The sequence below is a fragment of the Rutidosis leptorrhynchoides genome, chromosome 3, assembly GCF_046630445.1.
Source record: "Rutidosis leptorrhynchoides isolate AG116_Rl617_1_P2 chromosome 3, CSIRO_AGI_Rlap_v1, whole genome shotgun sequence".
In the NCBI taxonomy this organism is placed as follows: Eukaryota; Viridiplantae; Streptophyta; class Magnoliopsida; order Asterales; family Asteraceae; genus Rutidosis; species Rutidosis leptorrhynchoides.
The window spans coordinates 474,834,087-474,856,937 of NC_092335.1; the positions used below are offsets into that span (position 1 = coordinate 474,834,087).

Here is a 22,851-nt window from a genome sequence, read left to right on the forward strand (position 1 = left end):
CAATTGTCTACATGAAACTCATTTCAAATAATCAAGTCTTAACAAGTTTAATTGCTTAACATGTTAGAAATATTTAATCATGCAAATATAGTTTTCAATTAATATATAATCATGGAAAAGTTCGGGTCAGTACACAATCCATTTGAGTGGAAGTTCACCCACTGGATTTACAAGCTGCGGAACAATCCTTTTTTTTTGCTAGGATACTGCAGGACAGGAGAAGTTTGATGGCCTTCGAGATGGTTATTAGTAAGTGATTTAACGTTGAGTAGTAAGAAAAAAAACGGATTTATTATATTTGTGTTGCTTGTAAAGTTGTAGTACTTTACAGCATTAGTGTGTTAATTTCATAAGTGTTTGAAATGTTGAATCAGAATATGCTCAAAATCACATTTCACTTTTACGAAGTAGCCATATTTAATCAACTCAACTCAGCAAGGCAACTCCTTATTCCATGGCCATTTTTGAAACCGTCATCATACCCATCTATACAATTTTTCAAAACCGTCAGAAAGACCACCGCCATTTTCGAATTCACCAGTTCCTTCCCACAGTGTTTTCATGTATATCATATCTTATAGTGCAGTCAGGTATGATATATCCAAGGCCACATGCTATCATGAACATTTTTTTTTATTTGATGATATTAATTTTTGAATTTTGCATTATCACTACATTTTGTTTCAGAAAAGTAAAGATAATGAGAAAGATTATTGGGATGAAAGAACTTTGTTCACTAAAGGTCTATTTACTTTCAGTTAAATATATATGTATACATATTCCGTTTTCATGTGAAACTTACAAGTCTTTTCATGTAGAAATTTGGTCTAAAAACTCACCATGAAGAGCTGACTGTGAAAGATGCACATCTTCGTGTTGGTATTGATGAACTTTGGGTTTACTCTATTTGTTGTTTTGCTAGATATTGTCACATGTAGGATTTGATGTTGTGCTCAAGACTTCGGGTCTCATCGCAAAATGTATTGCAGGTGTATCCATTTGCATGTAAAAATTTGGTTACCATGCCAGATAAGTACCATGGTTATCTTACTTCCAAAAGGGTATTAATATACAATATATAATACTATAATGTGTAGACTTGAATACATTTTGGTACAGTTGGGTTTTTTGTATTTTACCAATAATATCTATTAAGATAGTATGAAGTTAGATTAGAACTCTACCTTACATTTCTGCAGGCTAGCTGCACGAGAAACATGCCCGCTTAAAGAAGCAAAAGATAAGCTTGAACTAATGGAAAAGCAATTAAGGGTATTAAATATAAACTAACGGAAGCATTCCAAAGTTTTCTTAACTATTGGGTCGTGCAGGGCGGGTGACGGGTCAATGAGAGTAATATAGAAATATTATGTCCGTGAATATATTTTAGGTGTTAGGTGGATGGACTCTATAAAAATCATATGTCTGGGATTTTCTCTGACTTTGGCTTTTTTTTATTAGGTCAGCCCCTCACAATTTAAAGCTTTTGCGGGTTAGGCTTTACGACGCAAACCGTAAGTGCCTTTGTAGTCACCTAATGAATATCTTGCAACATTTTCATATTTTGTTAAGCCAATTGGTTAACCTGTATTTTTGGCAGTTATCTACTCATATTCATATCCATTATCGTGTCTCTCCATGGGCCTGCCACATACATGAAGTTTCAGATTGGGTCTGCAGCTCAGTTGAAAACTATGAAACAAGACTGCGGTAGTTCAAAACTGGAATTGGCACAATTACGTTTATTAGAAGCGGACAATCGAGTGGTTGTACCAGCCAAAAGTCATCTACGTATTATTGACTACAACTGAGATATAGTGGAAACATTTTGTTATGGTGGAGAGTGGCGAGTGAAAACACCAATGCAGCAGAGAACGAACACATGAATCTGGGCCCGATCATGATCTTTGCTCCAAGAGTTTTCCACCTTGGTGAGATATTCTTGACTTTGTTTCATTTAAATTTTTTGTTGGATACATATAATATTGTTTAGTGATGCTCTTTGCAACGTAAAAGTATACGATTCATACTTACGTGTGTATATAATTTAGATCATGTTGTACTCTAGCCTTTCTTTAAGTACTTCATCAAAGGGTAAACTGCATGTTAACTATTTACTCCAAGTCTACGTGAACCCCTCTTTTGTGAGCTTTACCAATCAAGATCTTTGATACCAACAAGTGGACTCTCGACTGGTGGTTCTGGAAAGTAACGAGACATTTGGGCTATGGTCCTGTTTATCACAAAAGTCAGTCTGCACTACAAGAAAAATGTTCATTTGTGACGATCTTTTAGTGACGACTCAATATTTGGTCACTAATAATGCTATTTAGTTACCATTAAAAAAGTGGTCACTAAATTTTGGTCACTAAACGATATTAGTGACCAAACAAATGGTCACTATAGTGATCAATTTTGGTATTTTGGTCTCTAAAAATATTTTGTGACGGATCTATAGTGACGAGAAGTGACCAACCTATTTTGGTCATTAACTTGATTTAGTGACCATTTTAGTGTTATTAGTGACCAATAGTCTTCGTCACTAAAACTCATAATCACTTTATTATAATATATAAGACAGATAGCCTAATACAAGACATAAGTAACTGCACCCGAAGAGACCCTTTCAAGTGCTTATCATACAAACACATGGAAAAATCCCGGTTTCAATTACAACAAATTACAGAGATACACTTACTAACCTGGTGGCTGTGAATTTGGTTGCTCATCTCCAACTACAAGCTTTGCTCTTCGATCTACAACTTCAAACAAATCTGCTTGAAATGACTCAAATACTTAATCAAGAGTCATGCTTGAAATGAAATTATTATTAAGATATAATATAATTAATTTATCAAGTAGTTTTGATACTTTAAAGAATTGGTTTACCTCTTTAAAGTAATCCCTAAGAGAGCTAATCTACCTATTGAAAGTCAATTACCTATCTTTATTTACTATTTTTATTCGTTTTATCATTTTACCAGAAATCGGTTCGTATCACAAAGCTAACACGAGGTCTCCTTACCATTGCACAAAGACCTCGAAAAGCATCCTCCTTTTCAACATCATCCCGAATCATGTCCACATAAGGTTCTTAATAAACTTTAAAGCCACAAAATGACAAACATTTAACTCTTAGTCTCTTACACATAAAGAACGTGTTTTCACGATATGCAGGACATAAACATACATAGCTAAAGCAATACACCATGATTGCATGAAATGCTCCATGTGGGGGGGCTAAAATACACCTAATATACTGTTTAACAGCTTTTTAAACTCCTAAAATACACCTAAAACCAATTGTTCACTCATATTTAATTTCCTTAAAGACTCTCGCTAGTTATAATAAGGAACCACGGAAATTCATTGAATAGTTGTAAGCATACCTGGAATGCAGATACTATGTCGTATGTGTGGCCTTGAAAATGACCAGGTTGCAAGAAAATGCAAATACAATACAAAAATCAACATATAATGAAATACGATATAAATGAAGTGATAGTTTCAACCAAGTTGTGAATCCTATCACGTTACTACTAACATCATGCCTTGAGAAATTGAGGAATTCTTACTAGTATAACTTGTTTTATAACGGGCAATGGTTAACAGGGACATCACACAATATCTTATGGTGAAAAAAAAAAAAAAAAAACAAGTTTCATTAACCATCAAGATAACATCCTGACCTTAATAGTTCCACCATAGATCATTATGTTTGGCTGGTTCAAGCGGCCCATTGCCATAATAGTACCTGGCATCTGAAAAAAAATAGTAAAAAATAGAAAATGTTTGCATGCATTTGATCACTACTCATGAAATAGTTTTACAACAGAACTACTTGGTACAATACTGCAAGTAACTGTTACAGTGATGTCATATACAAAAACTTCATGTGATTTAACCCTTAAATAGATTCAGAAATTCAATAGAAGTTCATTAGAAACAATATACCCTTTTCACATATGTGTATCAAGATTCCTAGACATAAGACGCCGCCTACAAATAGTAGTTTGGACAGAGATGATTTGATTCAACCCAAGCCATACAAAGAGTTGCCATTTTGATCCTAGCTCACCCACTATGCTACCTAAATTCACATATACGTAAGCATATATACATATAGAGAGAACGAAGAAACTCACAAATTATGACTAAATCAAGGTGTCAACATCACATTCGCTTTAGATTGATTAGTAACAAAACCTGGGGTGCAGCATCTTACAACACTCGGATCCCATTCTGCATCAAACGTAGTCAAAACATCGTCCTAGATATGGTTGGGACCTATGAAGTCATGAGTCTGCACCACGTTTTATGTCAATCCACAAATCAAAACCTGATCAACTTAAGTATATTTGTGGATTAACATCAGCTATAATGATTAATGAAATGCATCTTTTAAGCTACAATCCTTGTTCACAAATACAACACTCGTAATATCATTCATTACTCTATGATTCAAACCAATTCAATCTAAAATCATATTAAGGCTAATACAAACTAAACGATAATGCATTACTGTACAACATTATGCAAAATCAACAAACAACGTTATGGACTTAACAAAATCAGCAAATAGCTTTATAAACTCAGCAAACAGTTTTTTATAAAAATCAGCTATAGCTTCATAACAAATTTTATACAAAGAAAATGAAAACAACAAAGCATTGAAACTTTTCACATTGTGACCAACACCTAGTAGAGGCATTTTATCAAACAGTTGGAATGCATTATCTAACAGCACAAAATTTGCTTTATCAACATTTTGCTTTTACGTTACTTGATCCAAATAACAAACAATATCACCTTTCCTTTGAATTATTACTTGTAATCTAGAAGTAATCAAGTAATTAACAAACTTATGCCTTTGTAAGATCAAAAAACCAAATTGGCCTAACCAACTTCTTACCATCGAGTAAACTAGTCATGAGCTTAAAGTAAGTTGATGCTAATAAAATTATAACACTTTAACATTGGTTAGAAAGCAATTACAGCCATATAATTTAGATGCTCCAAAAAATCATGAATTCTACAATCTACACAAATACATAATCCTATAATTGTAAATCCAAATTCAGTAGCAACACAACTAGATATATAATTAAAGGAAGAAAAGGCACAATACCAATTCTTCTGTCTGAACGACTCTTAAAGTGTACAAAGAGTTGCAAATAAAGTAAAACAGTTAACATTATAACAATTACACCCTACTTGAATTTACTGTCATCGATGTTGGCTATTTTAGTTAAACTAGTTAACATTTACATACAATATCAAGTAAATTGTGCAAGCTTTCACAATAATAGATCAAAGACATGAATCGGATAGTATTTGAGTTGCTAAATACTTAAATGTAAGAGTACCTCTTTTGTTCAAAATTCAACCGTTGACATGATTAGATGAAGAGATGAAGATGCGGTGAAGATAGAAGACTAAATCGACGTCGACGGTCAGAGAGAAAGTAGTTAGATCACCATGTAAACTAGAAAGATTATGATTGAGATGAGTTAGGGTTAGCTGCTCTGGATCTAATTTGATTTTAATTTAGCGTGATTGCAAATGGAATGTAGTTAGATCCCTTGCTGAAAAATCCACACAGAAATTGAATTATGAAATTACCAAGTACCCCTCCGCGTTTTTGTTTTAGAATTTAAGAATTATGAAATGAAATGTGAGTGCCATATTCACTTATCCAGTTTGTACTAAATTTAGTGTTTATCCATGGATTGGTCCAATATATATATATATATATATATATATATATATATATATATATATATATATATATATATATATATATATATTATTTATTTTTCAACCCAACTTCTAATCATATTTTATCACACCACTCAATTTTTTTTCGCGCACTTGACATTCCTTGCTAGGGAAGGTCACACAACATGACATTTACCACATCACAATCAGGAAGTCAAAAAGTGCAGTCCCTGACTCTAACTCCATGTCAGTATCAATCAAGGTCACGATTAGAAGTGGTCTTAACTTTTTTTTTTTTTTACAACGAATTTGCATCAGCGGATCATTTATTTCAACGACCCTCATCATTTGCACCCACACACACGCTAGAAGGAAACTCCTGCCCGGGTTGGGCAACTAATCGAGGGACCTGAGTTACTTGACAACTAATCGCAAGAAATTGGAGAGAAAACTTTCCGCCCTCAGAAATTGAACTCGGGTTACTTGTCAACTAATCGCGGGCCCTTCCACACTGAGATATGATAATATTGAAGCAAACGTTCGTTGGTATGGTCTTAGCTTATATCTTGGGAACAGCTATTAAAATTAATATTTCTCACAAAGAATATAGCTTAGTTACATTTAAAATTTGAAGTTTTCAGCCGGCTTCATGAAAGACCATTTCTAAACCGACAAAAAACACTAACCTATTCAATCAATAGTTAACAGTTGTCGTGTGCACAATGCCGACTAAAACTTACAAATCTCATATGACCAATCAATCTCTAAACCTTCTCCCAAACCATGGTTGTAACAAGCTTATGGTCTCTTTCACTCATCACCATCATCCTAACACTTCCTTATGCATCATCGCTATCGTTTTCAAAAAACGGTTTCAGCCCTAACGATGGTGATATTACATACGAAAGAGACGCTTATCCTTCAAACAACGCAATTCAACTGACTACAAATCAACGCGACGTTAATGCAGCAGTTAGCATCGGTCGAGCCACATATTCTAAACCGTTGCACCTTTGGGACCAAGCCACTAGAAACCTAACCGATTTCTCCACAAAGTTTACTTTTACGATTAATTCTCTTAACAGTTCAACTTATGGAGACGGGCTCGCTTTCTTTCTTGCACCAAATGGGTCCCGGGTTCCTGATAATCTCACGACTAGTGGCACGCTAGGACTCACCAGTGACGCACAAGCGTTGAACTCGACTAGCAAGCCATTCGTTGCGGTTGAGTTCGATATTTTTAAGAATAAGTGGGACCCGAATAATGAACATGTCGGGATTGATATCAGTTCAATGCTTTCAGTTGGGAATTTGACGTGGCGGTGTAGGATTGAAGATGGAGAAACATATGACGCTGTAATAAGGTATGATTCTAGTATGAATAACCTTAGTGTCGTGTTTAAAGGTTTTGGTGCGGGTGGTAGTCTGCATCAGCGGACTTATTGGATCGTCGATTTAAGGGACCACCTTCCGGAATGGGTTACGTTCGGGTTCTCCGGTGCAACCGGGCGAACCGCAGTCATACATAGTATATACACATGGGATTTTAGTTCAAATCTTAGTATCAATGAGAATGAAACTGATACGGGTCCAGTGATTGTAGCAAACCCCGGTCCATTGGCTAGAAACGGACCCCGAAAAAATAAAAGTAAAGTCGGGTTAGCGACTGGTTTTGTGATTGGGTGTCTTTTGGTAATTGGGACAGGCGTGGCGTTGTTTATGTTGCGAAGAAGGAAGAAAAGAACCGAAACTAAAGACGATACGTTTGTATTGGATAGCGAATTCGAAAAGGGTACGGGAGCGAGAAAGTTTTCGTACAAAGAGCTGGCTCGAGCCACTAATAACTTCGATGAAAATGAAAAACTTGGCGAGGGCGGTTTTGGTGGGGTCTACAAAGGCTTTGTGAAAGAAATGGACTCGTTTGTTGCGGTTAAGAGAGTGTCTCAGCAGTCGAACCAGGGGATAAAAGAGTACGCGTCAGAAGTTAAAACCATTAGCCGACTGCGCCATCGTAACTTGGTGCAACTAGTCGGTTGGTGCCACGAACAAAAAGAGTTACTTTTAGTGTACGAGTTCATGCTAAACGGTAGCCTAGACTCGCATTTGTTTCACGGAAAAAGCTTGTTAACGTGGCCCACGAGGTATACGATTGCTAAAGGTTTAGGGTCGGCGATTCTTTATTTGCACGCGGAATGGGAACAATGTGTGGTGCATCGGGATATAAAGTCGAGCAACGTTATGTTAGATTCATGTTTTAGCGCATCGGGATATAAAGTCGAGCAACGTTATGTTAGATTCATGTTTCAACGCTAAACTTGGTGATTTTGGACTGGCTAGGTTAGTTGACCACGATAAGGGTACACAGACGACTGTAATCGCCGGGACCATGGGCTACATGGCTCCAGAGTGTGTCATGACCAGTCAAGCAGTAGAGAAACAGACGTGTACAGTTTTGGGGTCGTGGCTCTAGAAATAGCGTGTGGTAGGAAACCGATGGAGCTCAATGCTAAAAAAGGGATGGTTAGAATGGTGGAGTGGGTTTGGGAACTTTACGGTCAACAGAAGGTTCTAGAAGCAGCTGACCGAAGACTCGAGGGGGTCTATGATCAGAGAGAAATGGAATGTTTGATGACGGTTGGGCTATGGTGTGCGCATCCGGATAGTAGTTTTCGGCCGACGATTAGGCAAGCGCTTAACGTCCTTAATTTTCAGTCTCCGGTGCCTAATTTGCCTGTAAAGATGCCTGTACCGACTTATTATACTCCCTATACAACCATGACTATGTCTTCACAAAGCAGCCATACACAGAGCTCGAGCTATGGTTATACTACAGAGTATACAAAGTAACTAGTTTTCGGCTATATCGGTTTAAATTCTTTTTATGTAGAAACTAAATGTTATAACAGAATATGGCATTTACTTTATTTAATTGTTTTTCTAGTGGGTTATTTATCAAGTTGTGTAATTCATAAATTCATGTTCTTTAAGACTTTTTTTTTTTTTTTCTTCTTTTGGATTTTATAGGTGTAGGGTATGTTTGGTAAGGAGTTTTTTTTTAGCTTTTAGGAGTTTTTAGCTTTTAACTTTTATGAAAAAGCTCGTATTTAATAAAAAACTTCATTTAGTTAAGAAAGCTTAAAGCTTTAGGACAAAAAGACAAAGCTAGAAGCTAATAAAACTAGCGTTTGAAAAAAAGCTTCTAGCTTTTAGTCATTTTACTCTATTTTGCCGGACACTTAAATACATCTAAAAAAACTACCAACTACCCGCTCGTTCTACCAAACATACCCGTAATAGGTGATTTATTACTAGCTTATTAGTGGTGCATTTGTATAAAGTATAAAATTACAGGTCACCTATGTTGGGTAACTAATCCAACATTCAGAAAGAAAGTACTGGTTTCCTACATTTTCATATTACAATTACAATAACCACTTAAAAGCAAATATAAATATCTAGAATTACAATATTCTTGAGCTCTACAAGAATCAAGCATTTTATTCTAAAACTACACCAAGATTTATTGAATGGTTTGAAACTACAAAACCTGGAGGGTTGTTCGACGAATCATCTTTCTCACTTGTAAAGCTCCTTGAATCTCCGACAGGCTTCCAACACATTGTTTCGGTGACCAAACGCACTGACCCTAACAAACCCTTCACCAGCGGGTCCGAACCCACTACCAGGCGTGGTCACGACATGGGTCTTCTCTAGAATCTCACTGAACACGTCTCATGAGCTTTGACCCTGGAAGTGAACCCACACATACGGGGCGTGTATTCCTCCGTAAACTTTAAACCCTAGTGATGTAAATGTATCCACTATAATCTGAGTATTTTCTTTGTAGAACCAAACCACTTCATGCAAAGCCTTTAAGAATTAGAAGCACAATAATGATCTAACCAACCAAAAATACTAGCGTTCGTGTGTTACCATTGCAAAAATCACCACTCGGGTAGTACTCAATCAGGACTTTTTAGGAAGTACTCGGCAACTCGGGGGAGCACTCGGATGTTGACCAAATTTGACTTTAACTGATTTTGACCAATTCTCCGAGTTTTGGCTATAATTTTGACCGATTTTCCAAGTAATTCAGAGTTCTGGCCAAGTTTGACTGATTTTTGACCGGGTTGACTAACTTTGACTGAGTTCTGCAACACTAGGTTCCACCATAAACTGACCTTAAGACCCGCAGGAGAAAGGCATGCAAGGCCACCAGCTTGGGCGATGTTTTATGCAGCCTTTGAATCCAGTACAAACAATATGGTTAAAGTCCTTTGCAACAGGATCCATCTGAATACTTGAGTTCTTTCGGGACTACGGTCCAACCTAAACGAACTCCGGTAAATCCGGCGTATTTCGAGAAAGATGACGTTTCAATTGCAACCTGTCACACTCGAAAAGGCAAAAAAAACAAGTTATCTTTATGCATTTTGGTTGAGTAAGATGCAATCAATACTTCTATTGTGAGAAAATTAATGAAGAATAATTTTATATGAGAATCCAGTTTGTACAAGTGAACAATACAGATGGCAAAGTTTATGGCTTTGCTAACAGGTCAAACCGGGTCATTTTTATAGATGTCCAAATGGGCCCGGATGGTCCAGTTTCCTAGCTATATGTGTAAGGTTGTGATTGTACCTCTTTGGCCCCGGGAATTTCAAAGATTGATTTAGGAGTGTCGCCCGACACATACATGGCGTACGCTGAATCATAAACTATGATGGACCCATTGTCCTTGGCAAATTAAACTAGCTGTATCAATTGTTCCCTTGATGCAGCAGAACCCGTTGGATTGTTAGGTGAACAGTAAAATATCATGTTTGTTCGAGAAACTTTAGATAAATCAGGAAACAAATCGTTCTCTGGAGTACATTTAATGTATTCGATTTTCCTAATTTTCTCAGTTTTTTTGATATTGCCCTGTCTGACCCATTATGAGTCTTTTATGACACTTGAATCAACAATGCCTGCAAACCAAAATGAAGTTCGGAAATAAATTGCAAGTGTAAACTGCTCGTTGGTACTTTTTGAAATGCTTATCAAATTACTTAATGTCCAAATTCTTTTACATTTTTAATAAAGATTTTTTTTATATCAAATGTGGTTACATATATATGTTATTTAAATAATAGTACAATTCCTAGAACTAATACATGTAATAGGCTTTATGGATAAATTATACTTCGGGCTACTTTCAACCCAGTGAAACTGTTTCGTGTGAAACTAATTTTCTGATTTAATCGATGCATGTTATTGATTGACCAATTTGCCAACTCTTATAGTTAAAATAGTCAAATGAAAAGCTTTATTGGTTACCGGATATGATCAGTACTTTTGCACCATTTCAACGTCCCAATACAGGCATATGATGGATACGTACAAAGACCGACATCATCTACTTAAATATTTCTAGAGTTTAACACCAATTAAATATAAGTGTATTTTGGTTAAAACATAGTTAAGCCATCACAAGATGGCCTAGTGGTTGGCGTCATGGTATAAATCTCACTGACAGCACATCTTGGGGTGACCAAGAAAGGGTCAAAAAGGTCATTTGATATCCCAGTTAGGGCACGTACATCTGAATAAATATGAAAATTTCTCCATTTTTTCATTTCAGTGTTAACCAATTCAAATGAACATTTTTGAAGTTTAACACCGATTCAAAATAAGGGTAATTGATTGTTTTAGAATCAATCATAGCTATGATATGACCAACAAAGACTATCGAGTACGCATACCTTTTCACCTTGTTCAGCTCCATATCCGCTGTAACCCTCAACGCTCGACAAGCCAAGAGTGCTTTGTGGCAAACATAAAAATGAAAGATTTCGACATATAGGCATAGAATGGCTATGTTTGGCAACTAGCTTATTGGAGCTTTTTGAAGCTTTTAGCTTTTAGTTTTTATGAAAAGGCTCATATTTAATAAAAAGCTCTGTTTGGTTAGAGGAGCTTAAAACTTTTAGACGGAGGAAAAAAGCTAAAAGCTACCTGAAGTAGCGTTTAGCTTTTAGCTTCTAGCTTTTTGTCATTTTACTCTTTATTTAAAGCTACTCTGCTAAGCGCTAAAATATATTTAAAAAGCTAAAAGCTACCAACTATTACCTAAAAGCTACCAACTATTACCTAAAAGCTACCAGCTACCAGCTACCGGCTAGTTTTGCCAAACATACCCAATATAGGAAATGGAAATGCTCATTCTAATGAACAAGTAGGTTATTATCATGAGTGAGATAAAATTAACTTTTTGTTCTAAATCAAAAGCAACTAACATACACGAGTTACTAAATGTGGCTGCGTTTAAATCCTATCCTATCATCAATAAAAGTAAAACTACCGCAAAGAAAAATACAGTAACGTGAAACCGTACCTTCGCCATTGCAGAAGTAATGACTTCTGGAATGGGCTCGGCAGTATCACCGATTCCCAGACTAATCACTTGAACATCAGGATATTTCAACATATGCGCAGCCTTCCTTCTACCAATCTATGATTCGACAATAAAAAAATCTTTTTAAAAAAATATCATTCCCAAATACAACATAAAAACAACAGCCAACAACATCATAATTGATCAGTTGGATACCTCTGGAAAAAGATAACCAGCTTGAAGTTTTGCAATGTTACCATTGCGAGACACTTTCGTCTTGTAATCTACAAATACAGTAACAGATTATTACAATAACAATTGTTAACTATTACTTTTAGTTAAGATTCAGTAATAACATTGTGCATTTGTGCTACAAGTGTAATTAGGTTAATTACCAATTTGTTCAGGAGCAGGGGAAGTAGCTACTTATTTACAAACACCTATTTTCTGAGAAGAAGGTAATGGTATGGTTACAATCTGAGTCCTATAAACAATAAACGATAGTTTTCGTATCGAATATCAATCAACTAATTGATATATATAATTGAATGATATGATAATAGAATGAAGAAGTAATGTACAAATACGTTACAGCATCGAAGGTGTTTTGAGCTAAGAAAGAAGAGGTTGAAGATGAAAGTGAAGTCGCAACATGATTATTGAGAAGTGCAGACATTTCAGGGCAGGTTTGGCAAGTAGCTTTTAGAAGCTTTTTGAAGATTTTAGCTTTTTATTTTTAAGAAAAAGTTGATATCTAACAAAAAAAAGTTTTAGAGCTTTTAATTTGATGAAAAAGCTCCTATGTCAAAAGCTAATAAGAGAAGCGTTTAAGAAAAGAGGAGAGCTTTAATGTTTAAATTACTTACATACCCATATTAATTATTACGGATACTATATAATATTGGCTCTCGTAAATTCATGTATATATCTAATACAAAATGGGAGATGATATTTCCAAATGCAATTTCCAAATGCAATTTTGATATATCCACAACTCTTTGAACATATCTCCCTAAAATACCCTCAAATAAATTCTAACATGAAACTTGTATAACACATCATTTAAGGGCATTGCAGTAAACTTATGTGGATTTATCAAAAATGAATTTGGAAATATCAGTTCCCATACAAAATAGATAAACCCATTTGAGATTATCCGATACAATAGTAGATTGCTATTATCGGTTATTAATAAAAACCAATATTTTAATCATATATTCATACTTAGTGAAATGACAAGGTTTAGTGTGCAAATACAAATTGATGTTATTATGGCTACATTTGCATTGCATAACTACATTCGTACTAATAGTTAAGAAGATATCATGTTTGCAATAATCGATGAACATCCAAATTACATACAACGAGATTAGCTTAATGATGTTAATAATCATGACACACGCACCGAAGGACTATTTGAAGGAAGAAGGAATGAGATGAAACATGTTCATAACAATATTGCTACTTCAATATGGAATGATCGTCATTAATAATTTAGTAGTATTATATATGTTTTCGGTTATTAGTAGTATTATATATGTTTTCGTTTATTTGGTAATGACTATGTTTTATAAAACTAAAATAATGATATTTAAGTATTTTTTCTAGTGTCCATTTTTGTCATTTTACTTAGTTTATAACAGCTCCAGCTACTTTGCCAAACAATTAAATACATTTAAAAAGCTTCAGCTAAACGCTTTCAGTTAAACGCTTTCAGCTAAACGCTTGCAGCTTTCATCTAGTTTTGCTAAACATACCCTTAGTGATAATCAGGATATGATTTGCCTGGCACAACCTACACGAAGAATGGTGCTCGAGTTTAGTGGCAAGAAAAACCTAGCTATAACTTTTACTTAAATTAAATAATAATGTGGTTAATTATGGAGTTATAGATTAAACACTCTTAGGCCAGCTGTCTTCCTAAGTTATTAATTGAAAGGAAGTGAAATGAAGAGGAAGGAAAATAAGAAATGGTGTTATCAAGTTTGTTAATTACCCTTATATACTAATAGCCACTAGAGTTTTGGTCGTTTTGTTTTCAAAAACCCCCAAAACGACAATTTATTACCCCTTAAAAGCCCCACACTTAAAAAAAAAAAAAATTAGGGTTTCTCTTCGCTGCTTTGATCCGCGACTTGGGCGACTCATCTTTCTTCTTGATTTCTACTCACTAATCCACTAATAGCCACTAGAGTTTTGGTCGTTTTGTTCTCAAAAACCCCCAAAACGACAATTTATTACCCCTTAAAAGCCCCACGCTTAAACAAAAAAAAATTAGGGTTTCTCTTCGCTGCTTTGATCCGCGACTTGGGCGACCCATCTTTCTTCTTGATTTCTACTCACTAATCCCTTGGAATCGTGTACAGTTGCTTGTGGATTCTATGATTTCACTCTGATTTCTTACAATCGATTCGAGGTTCGGTCATATCTTGGTTTCCTGTGTTGCAAAACCAGCTTCTTTTCGCTGATTCGTTTGAATCTGGCAAAGTTCTTGGCCAGTTATCCGTTTTTTTCCTCTGATTCCTTATAATTAATTCAAACATGGGTGAAAAGATTACCGCCATAGCCACCACCGTTGTAACCATCGTTGCCGCAATCTGAGATATTTCTGTCCTTCCAAGCATTATAAGGTATGCCTACTATTTTTTACTTAAGCAATTACGTTGTTGCAGGTGTAAAAAAATTACATTGTTGACTTTATGGATTTTTTTATTTTTTTTTTTAGTTTTGCACCAAACATGCTGGAAATCGGTTTGCAATGGTGTGGTTGATGGTTGTCATGGTTAGCATTAAACGGTCAGTTTCGTTTACTGTTTTATGCACTTCGGTTATTATGGTGGATGTTTTGATATACGAATGCTTGAAATTGTGGCTACTTTTTTATGACTTATGACTATTTTCAGATATTTTTCGATTGTGGCTACGATCGGAGAAAATGAGTTGTAACTTGGAAAGGCAACTGAGTTGCAGCCATGGCAGCTCATGTACTTCTCGATGATAAACAATAAGTTGTATGTAGGCAGTCTTATATACTAATAGACATCCGAGTTTTGGTCGTTTTGTTCAAAAAAAACTCCAATAATGACATTCTGATGATCAATGGAATAGATATGTCATATCTTGGCAGGGCAACCAATTAGTTGCAGCCATGACAATTTATTATTCTTTGCTTGGAGCTACATATATGCATTTGACTGTCAATTTAGCCTGCAGTGACATTTCAGTATTGCAAAAGATTGTATGCGAGTTTTTTTGTTTTGAAAAGTTTTACAATGAGAGACTGTGATGATAAATTTGTGACAGCTTGATTGACTAATGAGAATAAATGGCTAATATATTGGCAGGGGTTAGCAGCCATGGAGTGGCGTGGCAACCTACAAGTTGCAGCCATGGAGTGGCATGGCAACCTACGAGTTGCAGCCATGGCGTGGCGGGGCAACTTACGGGTTGCAGCCATGACATTTCATGTTCTCATGCTTGGATGTATGCAAATTACTGAGCCTTAATTATCTTTTTTCTTATTTGATACTATTTGTTTCAAAATTAAATTTCACTGTTACTGTGAGCACACGCTTTTTACTGTTGTCCCATTCTTAACAAAAATGAAAACCCTTTTGGGATTTTGATAATGTTTGAAATTTTTTAATTTTGTGTCGCCAAAATGATGAATCTGTGATGATTGTAAGAAATCGTTGTCGTACTTTCTATGACCGTTGATGACGCTATCTTCGCTGTCTCGATCAGTCAATGGTATTCATCCCGTTTCTTCTAAGGTTATCTAATTTATGCTTAGATTTCCTAGGTTTTTTATTTATAAATTAATTTTCAAAGTTTAACCCTTTGAATAATAACTAAATAACTATATTTCACATTGTGCTTTATGTAGGCTGATGTGACGATCGCTCCAAATCCATATGGATTAATACGTCATTCATTGATTTCATTGCGAGGAATTTGACCTCTATATGATACGTTTTATAAACATTACATTCTTTTGAAAAGATATACCATAAATGAATATTTAAATCCAAGGTTTTCGACATCTGATGATTTCTATATATAGACAATCATCGTAAATAATAGTTTACAATAATACATCCGTTGACAATGCAGTCAAAATAGATACATGATGATGGTTTTGTGAATGCAACGTTTTCTTGAATAAAGCATGTATGACTCCATGCACAAAGCTTGTCTAACATATAAGCAAACAGGGGAAGACTTCTAGGAACCTGAGAATAAACATGCTTGAAAGTGTCAACACAAAGGTTGGTGAGTTCATAGTTTTAATGTTTCGCATAATCTGTATATAAAGGTGGATCACAAGATTTCAGTTGTTTCATCCAGAAACGTTTATCAAATTATTCTACAAGATTGAGCACCCTGGTAACTAAGCTTTAACGTCTATAATAAGTACCCCTGTTTTAACATACATGCAACCAACATGTACAATATACGCAAACCAACGTGTACTAAACTCAAATAGCATACGTATGTTTTATAGTTCAGGCTAGGGTTTCTATACCTGGAACAGACGGAGATGTCAAGCCATATGGATCCATATACAACTACTCGCGCCCACCAGTTCTTATAACTGACAGTTACTAGTTACCAAAGCTAAGGGATTTTCGGTTCAAACTCGGTGTAGAATTTAGTATGTACTTGTGTCCATTGTGTTTAAAATAAAGTGCATGTATTCTCAGCCCAAAAATATAGATTGTAAAAGCAATTAAAAAGGGATCTATAAACTCACCTTAGCAGCACATAAGGTCATTCACCGAAATGTGGCCGAAACTCGGAATGCAAAGTAATCATAGATCTCAACCTAGAGAATATATGTTGGTCAATAGATGTTTAACAAGCTAGGTTGGGTCATAGTGTATCACAATCCTAATGCTCGAGACCGACATGCAGAAGTTAACAAAAGTCATCTCAAAAGTCAACCTGACCCAATATGATCTTTAAATGTATACATGTTTATTAACATAGTATAAGTCTTGATAATTGAACAAATTTATAGTTTATCAAACTCAAACTATTATTTATTTCAGGAGCTATATTATACTTGAATTATCATGGCAATTGAACATATTTTACTATTTCACATAGCTTTCCAATACTTGTAAAATCAGATTATAGTGTTTATAAAGCTTTAAAACATGATAAGACAGTCAACTTTGACAATTGCTCAATAAGACGAGACGTGCCTTATATAGAAATTCATTTACTCGATTAGTAATATTTGAAAATTCAATTTATCAATCTCATAGACAAGTTGTTTAAATATTAGTTTACAGTTTCAAACATAATTTCAATTAACGTCAACCATAATTCAGTTGATCATATCTTTTAATCCGTTCATCAAAATCATGTGATTTCTAAATGAAAAGTTATAAATTTTTCGACAGCTTTCCAACGACATGCATATCATATACCTTATATCAGTAATATACGTATTAAATCCGTGATTCAACATATACTATATAATGACGAAATTAAATATACAAGCATGCATAATCAAATATACTCGAGCACTAGTCAGGGATACACTATCAATATATAAAAGATAAAATATGAGTTCTCACGTATCAATATTGAGATTCAATATTGCAGGAAAGTACGTAGACGCAACGGAGATGATAAACACTAGTTTGACTCACGAGCTATACTCCCGAACTATACCCATAATCTCCATAGCTATAACCCATAATTTCCTTAGCTCTATCCCGTTCTAAAAGCTTGTTTTGAAATAATTCGCTCATGACTCCGTCGTAGTATTTTATGTATATTACTAATAATAATACCTATACTACTAGTTAAGATTAATAATAATATTAATCTTAATAATAATAATAATAATAATAATAATAATAATAATAATAATAATAATAATAATAATAATAATAATAATAATAATAATAATAATATAAAGAGAGATTGAGAGACAGAGGTAAATATGTGTGTGTATATGTGAACGAACTCGTTTGATTTATAGATGTGTCCTGAGATTCCAATCCATTCGATCGCATGGATGTTGTGTGTGGTCTTCATGCAATCGCATGGCCACAACTTACAGCTCATAAACTTTTGTTTGCTACCTCGTCGACATATTATTATATTTATATATAATATATATAATTTATTTTAATTAATTATATATTATATTATATTCTCGTGTATAGATGACCTGCAATTTTAGTTCCGATAACTTGTTCGTTGACGCTCGACTTATGTCCCGGTTCCGGTTTTTCGAACGTCCTTTCGTATGCTAAGAAAACTAGCACATTACGTTATGCCACCTGTACCTTTATTAATAATTCCCAATCACCGATAGATTATATTACTCAAAGTATAATCTTTACATTTAAGTGTTGTGGTCATTTGCTTCTATAAATCTATCACACCCCCAGTTAGGGCCTGGGCGAAATGTGACTTAATATCAAATAAACCAACATATTATAATATACGAGAATAATACTAAATGATAAAATAAACTTTATTGAGAGTACGCAGCGGAAAATGAAATGTCGTTACAATGATGGAAGTAACAATAATGTAAATGTTCAAATGCAAAAGTAAATAATGCGATATCTCTTGATCCTATGTCCAAGTAGCATCACATAAGTAGTAAGTAAGAAAGCTTGAATCAATCAGCACCTGAGACAAAACATGCTAAAGTGTCAACCAAAAAGGTTGAGTGAAGTTCATAAGTTTAACAAATAAGTTTGACCGTTATTTTAGACCACAAGATTTAGTTTGTAAAGTTGATCTCCCGCAGGATCAAAAAGTTATGTCAGTGCGTGATATTTAGACTAAACGTTCAAGTTTGCCCCAAAGACAAGTTGTAGTTTATAATTGTCGGTTTAATTTCATTATTAAGTAATACAATGACTTAGTGAAATGTATCGGGGACGTTACTTCCGATAGACCTACCCCCAATAATTAAGCATGCATTCAATGAGCAATTAAAAATATCACTGTAGGGACTTAGTCGGACATAGCCGGGTATAGCATAGTTTAACAGTTGGTACTTGTGTCTAAATTGTAAAATGTAAAAACAGCATGTGTCTCACCCCAAATTAAGTAAGTTTGCTAGCAATAAAGAGAGGGGCTATGAGTACCTTAGTAAGTAGAGAGAGAGAGTTATTCCTCGAAATAGAAAGTTGGATGAGTGAGCAGAAAAGTCAACCTATTGACATTTAAGAGTAGTAAGTGTTTTTGCCCAAGTTTAAGTAGATGTTTAAGTATGATAGTGTTGTAAGTATAGTTCGTTTTACTAAGTTTCCTTTCCTAGTAGGTTTCTATTTTTAGAAAGTTTCCACTTTTAGTAGATTTCTTATCTTAGTAAGTTTCTATAACTAGAAAGTTTCTACTTTAAGAGTGTTTTCCATTTTAGGATACTTGCCGTATTAGATAAGCTTCCAATCACCCCTTTCCCTTCGAATGGCCATTTCAGGTCTAGGGGCTTGAGCTATAGGATCCTTTAAATCGAAAATCCAAACCCTTCTGCCTAGAGTTTCGTAGAAACCATTCGTCAAGAAAGTTCGAAGATCTATACATCTCTAATACATATCCCAAAATGTTTTTATGTGTTATAATATAAGTAGTAGGTTATAGGTGTTAGTAATAGTAATAGTGTATACATGTTAATTAATAGTATAAGTAGTATTAGGGTTTCATTAATTAGGGTTAGTTAATTAAAGTAGTATTTTAATGATTAGGGTTTAGGGTTTTGAGGATCTAAATAATATGAATGTTAAGATCATGCACGAATATGATTATGAATATAAACATGAATTGAAAGAAAGATTTAAAAGTTTTAAGATTTTGGATCATACCTTGTTAATGATGATGAAGATTAACAAGAAACAAGAAGAAAACTTGGTGACGAAGATCAAATAACCCAAATAATGAAGAACACGCTTGAAAATCTTGATGAACACGAAGAACAAGCTTGAAGATCCGAATACAACAAGAGAGGGAGAGGGAGAGATTATTTTTAGAGAGGATTTTGGTGTGATTTGTGAGTGAGAAACTAGGAGTCTAGGGGTGTTTATATAGTGCAAGTATTAGAGTGTTAGTCAACATAAGGATGTTCTAATTAATGATTTTATTTTATTTTATAATTTTTAGTCAACAATAGGTGGTACTAGTATATATATATATATATATATATATATATATATATATATATATATATATATATATATATATATATATATATTTATTTATTTATTTTTTAGTCAACATAAGGATGTAATTGTTTAAGATTCTTTAGTCTCATTATTATTATTATTATTATTATTATTATTATTATTATTATTATTATTTATTATTTTTACATTTACTACATGATAAGTATTATTTTCTTTTTACTAATTCATGACTTGCATATATATATTTTTTTATTTAGTTCCCAATTGTTTTATTATTTATATAAATGTCACTTTTTATTTATTACTTATAGGTTATTAGTTATAATATTACATAAATGCATAAATTTTAATTAGCAGTGAGTGTCGACTAACAGTTTATTATTTTCATCTTTTATTAACTTGTCAATTATTGCACAAAGTTAATTAATATGTTTTATAACTCTTAACACTTAACAATTGTTGATTAAAGTTTAATCATTAAGTTTTAATTATATTATTTGGGCATTTAATATTGGAAAAATATAGAATGGAAAAATGAGGGTCGTTATAAAATCAAGATCTCGATATTCATTAACGTGATAATATTAATTAAAATCCAAAATATTTTTGTATCCAATTAAAATCATATATATATATATATATATATATATATATATATATATATATATATATATATATATATATATATTTATATATATTAAAAATAAAAATTGTACATTTATATATAGTTGAAATATTTAAAATATTTAGTTTTTCAAAAACAATTATATTTCGAAATATAAATTAGATCGTTTACGTAATAGAAAATATTATATCATATAACGTTTTCAATTTAATATTTATAGTTTATTTATGTACTAGCGTTTTAAATATCAATTGCATCACTAAGCCAGTGTTACTATCGTGTGTATAACAAATTTGAAAACATATATATTTAATGAACACGTTTTAAATACACGTTGCAAGTTCTTCATACAATTAATTCTTAACAACAATATTCTAACTTATCGTATTTATCCATGCACAATATCATATACTTAATACTTTGTTAACGTTTTCAAGTTATAGTGCATATATGTATCTATTTACATATAATTGTTCGCGAATCGTCGAGAACAAATGAAGTGTATTTGAACATATGAAAGTAGTTTAAAATATTGAGATTCAGTTTTACAGACTTTGCTTATCATGTCAAAAACATTAAATCATTTAAGGATTAAGTTTAAATTTGGTCGGAAATTTCCGAGTCATCACAGTACCTACCCGTTAAAGAAATTTCGTCCCGAAATTTGATTGGAATGATCATGGCTGACAATAAGTATGTTTTCATGACGCATACGAGCTGAAATTTAGAGTTTTATCATCATTGAGTAATATAGATAAAACAATTCAATTTTGTGAAGAGTACGAGTGAAGTTATCACAAAAGAGTGAAATGAATAAATGTAGATTCGTCATATCTTTTGACGTAGATAAGATTGATTTCCGGAGTTTAAGGAATAGAAAATCTTCATAATCTAAATAAGATTTGATTCTTCGGAAATTAAGGAGATTAAGATTTTCTTTAATTAGATGCGGTCACCTGCCTCGATTGCTCTGTCTGTTATTTTGCTATAAATTAACCTCTTCTGTTTCATTTATTTTCACCACTCCTATAATCTTCTTCCTTATTTCATACTTCTTAATAGATTGTGAAAATGCTTAATCCAATTCTGATTCTTGATATTTTCTTGGCTATCGTATCCTTCATTCTTCTTTTTCATCTGCCACCAGAGGAAGTTATTTTCTTCTACGATTACCTTGGGGTTATAGTGTTTTTCATTCTCCTGTGTCTTTATATTGCTATACGTATTGACATACACGGTTTTTAATTTCGCGGTTGTTATCAAGCTTTATATTCTTCATTATATTTCTTAGCTTCATGCTTTCGTTTTCTCTTCCCGACATTAAGTCAAGCGGATAATGGTCCAGAATTCGTAGGTATGAAGTTTCGAGTGATCATAATATACAAAGCAGAAAGGAAAGGTAATAGCATGATTTAATTTGTCAAATTACCAGAATATCCGGAAAAGACCGAATCATCAAGAAAAATATTTTCTTGATATGTTTAGAGGTTAAATAGAATAAAAGAGTTATGTAACATGGTTCATGATGAGGGTATGATCTGTGAACCTTTATCACGTTCCATTAGAAACTCAGCATGAGTTACTGTAATATAATCACGTTGATCAAGTGTCATTATATTATACTAACTCATGCTTCAGTTTCCAACACTACTTCAAAAACATTCATATTTTAAATTCGAATTTTCAGAATTTAGAAACTAAGACAGTTTCCTTTCTAATGTAATATTGATATCGCGAAGAGATAAATGATTTCAGATAAGAATAGTTATGAAAATATCTTCAGAAATATTGAGGATATTTATAATGAAAGATACGATGATATCTTAGAATTTCTAATGTCGAAAGATAATAAAGAAGGTTTAGAGTCAGGAGCAAGGTATTCGTTAATGACTTTAGCAGATACTGAATCATTTGGATTCTTTGAAGGCAGGTTTAGTCTTTGTGATTTGTCCACAGCCTCCTTCATAGTTTGCTCA

At 33.6% G+C, this 22,851-nt stretch overlaps 2 pseudogenes; one reads left to right on the top strand and one right to left on the bottom strand.

Moving 5' to 3' along the window:
- Positions 1-454: 454 nt before the first annotated feature.
- LOC139901679 (L-type lectin-domain containing receptor kinase IX.1-like) lies at positions 455-8,626 on the top strand (annotated as a pseudogene).
- A 520-nt stretch (positions 8,627-9,146) lies between these two features.
- Positions 9,147-14,637, bottom strand: LOC139901680 (LL-diaminopimelate aminotransferase, chloroplastic-like; annotated as a pseudogene).
- Positions 14,638-22,851: the final 8,214 nt, after the last annotated feature.